The sequence below is a fragment of the Sus scrofa genome, chromosome Y, assembly GCF_054392235.1.
Source record: "Sus scrofa isolate SSC_HxYL_T2T_F1_AM1 chromosome Y, Sscrofa_HxYL_maternal_Yorkshire_Landrace_v2.0, whole genome shotgun sequence".
Lineage (NCBI taxonomy): Eukaryota > Metazoa > Chordata > Mammalia > Artiodactyla > Suidae > Sus > Sus scrofa.
In genome coordinates, this window is record NC_139402.1 from 42,967,625 (window position 1) to 42,972,412 (window position 4,788).

Genomic DNA, 4,788 nt, shown 5'->3' on the forward strand with positions numbered 1-4,788 from the left:
GTACCTCACAAACAAGCCAGCAGTGGAACTAGTCACCCCACTACCATTAAGCACAGCAGTAGACAAGACGTATACTTCTCAACCTGCGAAATATCCACCAGACGTATCCCAGCTTCATTCTCGGGAAATTTGTTACTGTGGATAGCTAGTTTGTGATTTCATCTATTGACGTGTATGTTCAGAAGCAGGGAATGGTCCTTCCCCCCATTCCAATATTTCCTCAGGGTTGATATTGAGGGCCTCGTCCTTGGTGGAAGGCAGAGGGGCCTCTTTTCATGGTTTGAGCTCTGGAATGAAATTTATCATCCCGGGCATAATTAGGAGGCTTTTTTCCCCTGTTGGAAAAGACTGGAAGTGATAAGCCCACTGGTCCCTTTCAGATATATCATAATCCTAAAGCAAGCCTGAGCAGTGGCTATTTATTTCCTCAGGAGCCTGATGAGAATGGTGGCCATGAGACGAATGCTGGAAAGAATACTTATCATCCAATTGTCCAATACATCCAATGGATCCTCCTTTAATTTAGTATCAACATACCTCCAGATCATGAGCTCAGGCTGCACGATGCACAATAAGTGAGGGGTGACGGTGAGAGCTTCCCACTTTGGGCCCATCCCTCGCCTCTCTTCTCACAGAGGGTCTGTGGTGTCACAATGCTTGGTGGGCAGCATGCCATTGCCATGGCAACCATTGGGCCTGTACTTCTCCGACGGAAGGCAACTCCACCTCCTCTGTGCCCACCTGCTCTCTACAGAAAGATGGCTCTTCCCCTGAACGTGTGTCAGGCTCAACAAGGTGGTTGAAGAGCTTCTTCCCTGGAACACACAGTCTACAATCTCATTGGGAAAGAAAAAATGTGGTTGAAAAAGACCCACTCCCCAAGGATTCTGAACATGAAAACGATGGCTGCTGGAGGAAGACGTACAACACACGAGCATCCCTTTCCATGGGAGGAGGCTCTTCCACGGAAGATTATTATGGAATATCTTTTAACATGATTTCCTCCCCATGCCATTGGAGAAGATATAGGGACCATGAAAGGCTTTCAAACCTGTCTTCCAGTATGGAGCAGGGATTGGAATGGACACATTTTGGGAGTCAGGCCAGGAAGGAGAGAAGACTCTGGTACAAGTGTGCTGCTTTGTCCCATTTGTGGGATATCCACCTTAAACCAAGAAATGTCCTTGGGGAACTTATCCTGACAATGACGGTTGCTTGAATCAACAGCTCCTAACCTCTCTCTCTCCTTCTTTTGATCTCATTCTCTCTAGCACTCTCCCTCTCCCCTTTGCCCCCCTTCAATTTCCCTTGAATCCTCCAGCGACAAGTTGACCTGTGGTGATAATGGATGAAATATATTAGCCAAGAGATTGGTCCAAATGATCCTCCAGCCTTTTCTCCCTGTCATCCTAGGTCTCATCAAATATAAAATCCGTGGTCCAGAAAGAATTCCTGTGCTGTGTGGAGACACCGCAACTAGGTCATCCTTCCACAACACTTAACATATTCAGCCCTTCCTATGGACACGCTGACCACTTCATATGTCCTTCGGTCTCTAAGGTCACATAGTGGACTCAGAGAGCAACACACTTGAAACAACGTTCACATGAGTGCTCTCTCAAGAAATTACTGATCTGAAGCATTCCCTACCTGGTCCATGAGGTATTGTGGATTTGCTCGTGTGAGGATCTCTGGACTCGTTCTTAGCGGATATAGAATATGCAGTATATGGCTCGTCATGTCTCAATGATTCGGCATCCAAACAATGGCCTGAGCGTCCTTGGCCACTGGGCTGGCCAACCATAGCCCAGAGTGCAAGATATCTGTCAACCAAAACGAGTCTCTATGGAATAGACCTCCTCATTCTCTAGCCTCAGGATTGTCAGGGACAGAGCCCACTCCCTTCCAGGAGGGAACTTTCAATACCCTCACATTGCAAGCATCATCACAGGGCTCCTGCAAGATCAGACAATCGACCCACCTTTCCTTCCTTATGACTGTAGACACAAAAAACACACTGGCACTGGCCCCAGGCACCACACTCACAGGAAGCACTCAATGAGAGGGAGGACTTGTTCTTATCCACCTGTGGAAAAGCCACCTGAAATAGACCGGTTATATCTCGGTTGAAATGCCTCTGTTTGGAGGGCTCCCCTGTGGCTTAGGCTATGGAAATATGGATTCAGAGGTGTGGAGCTGAAAATGCCCCATTGGGAGTTTTCATCCCTGGGTCTACATTCAGGGCCTCCTGCTTGGTGGAGAGCATTGGGGCATGGTTTCCTTGTTTGTGCCGTGGGAGGACTTTTTTTCAAATGGCCATGAAGGGCAATTCTTTCTTCACATTTAGGAACTCCCTTGAGGTATTCTGCCCACTGATCCCCTTAAGATATCACATGTTCCAACACCAAGCCTCTAGAATCCACATTGAGCTTGGGAGCCTGATGAGAGTGGTGGCTATGAGTCTACAGATGGAGATAATAGTGTTCATCCAAGAGGACCACCCATCTGATGGATCCTCCTTTCCATCAACTTCGACATTCCTCCAGAGCAAGAGCTCCTGGTGTCCATAATTGAACTCTCAAGGTTTGAGGGTGAGAATATCCCACATATGGCCCATTACACACCTCTTTTCTCACAGAGTTTGTTGGATCACATGGCTCCATGGGCATCATACCAGTGCCATGGCCCCCTCTGGGACTGCACCTTTCAGAAGGAAGGCAACTCTACACAATGGGGAACCCAATTTGCTCTATCATGATGGATCTCTGATAACATGTGCGGCACTTCAGGGTCAAGTGCTTTCTCAGTCACTGCCTCACACGAATACACAGTACAGAATCTCCTTTGGAGAGAAAAGATGTCATTCCAAACACCCAAACAAAATCCCCTGGACAATGAAATCAAGCAACGACTGAGGAGAACACTCTATTAGCTGCCATTTCAATAGGAACGGACTTTTCCGCTTAGGGAACATATAGTGTGTCACTTACCAGGACACACACCTCGTGTCCTTTGAGAAGACATGGGTGCTCCGCAGGTAGGACTGCTTCCAACCGACCTATTTCTAGAGACAGGCCAAGAACGAGTGAAAATCTCATGCAAGAGTCCTGATATAGCCTTTGTGTTTAATAGTCCACAAAAATACAGACAAGTGCTTGGGAATGAAATTGTGCCCTGGAATGTGGCTTGTATCCAAATCTCTCTCTCTCTCTCTCTCTCTGTATCTCTCTCTCATCTTCTTCCTCCCTTCACATTCTCTCCAATCCTCCTCATCCAAGGTTATCTGTGCTGGTCCAGGTTGGCCTATCTCAGCCAGGAGAGCAGTCAAATTCTTTACCAAGTTGTTCCATCAGTCTTCCAAACTCCTATCAAAAATGACAGCATTTCTCCTAAAATAACTCCTCTGTTTGTATGGAGATATTCCACCTTACACAGGGTACCACTATCTACCATTGTCAGCCCTTCACACTGAGAGATAACCATCCCACTTGTACTGCGTTCTACATGGTCACAGATTTGACTCCGAGATCAACATCTTTGCAACCACCTACACATAAGGGACCGAGTGAGAATTCACTTCTCTGCAGCACACCCCACGTGTGTCATCAGGTCTGTGAGGTTGCTGGTGAGGTGGATCTCTCGACTCTCTCTTAGGGGAGTTAGGACAGGAAGTTTCTGACTCTGCATGTCTCAGTGAATTGGCATCTAAGAAGGGGTCTGAGCACCTTTCAGCATGGTCTGAATGACAATGGGACAGAGTTCAAGGATTCGGTCCCCTCAAACCAGTCTCCATTTGGGACCATCCTCCTCCTTCTCTAGACCCTCAATTGGCAGGCCAGAGGCCCTTCTCGTCCAAGAGGGAAACCTCAAGACCTGCCCATGTAGCCCTCACCACAGGGCTCACGGAAGAGAAGAAGAGACACTTCTCAAATTCCTGACAACTGTGTACCCCACAAACAAGCCAGCAGTAGAACTAGTCAACCCCCTTCCATCCAGCACCCCAGTAGGCAGGACGTCTTCTTATCAACCTGTGAAATACCCACCAGACGTATCCCAGCGTCATACTCGGGAAATTTGTTACTGTGGGTAGCTAGTTTGTGATTTCATCTATTGACGTGTATGTTCCGAAGCAGGGAATGGTCCTTCCCCCTAGTCCAATATTTCCTCAGGGTTGATATAGAGGGCCTCGTCCTTGGTTGAAGGCAGAGGGGCCCATTTTCATGCTTTGAGCTCTGGAATGAGATTTATCATCCCGGGCATACCTAGGAGGCTTTTTTCCCCTGTTGGAAAAGACTGGAAGTGATAAGCTCACTGGTCCCTGTCAGATATATCATAATCCTAAAACAAGCCTGAGCAGTGGATATTTATTTCCTCAGGAGCCTGAGGAGAATGGGGGCCACGAGAAGAATGCTGGAAAGCATACTTATCATCATAATGTGCAATACATCCAATGGATCCTCCTTTAATTTAGTATCAACATACCTCCAGATCATGAGCTCAGGCTGCCCGAGGTACAACCATTGAGGGGTGACGGTGAGAGCTTCCCACTTTGGGCCCATCCCTCGCCTCTCTTCTCACAGAGGGTCTGTGGTGTCACAAGGCTTGGTGGGCAGCATGCCATTGCCATGGCAACCATTGGGCCTGAACTTCTCAGATGCAAGGCAACTCCACCTCCTCTGTGCCCACCTGCTCTCTACACAAGGATGGCTCTTCCCCTGAACGTGTGTCAGGCTCAACACGGTGGTTCAAGAACTGCTTCCCAGGAATACACAGTTTACAATCTCCTGT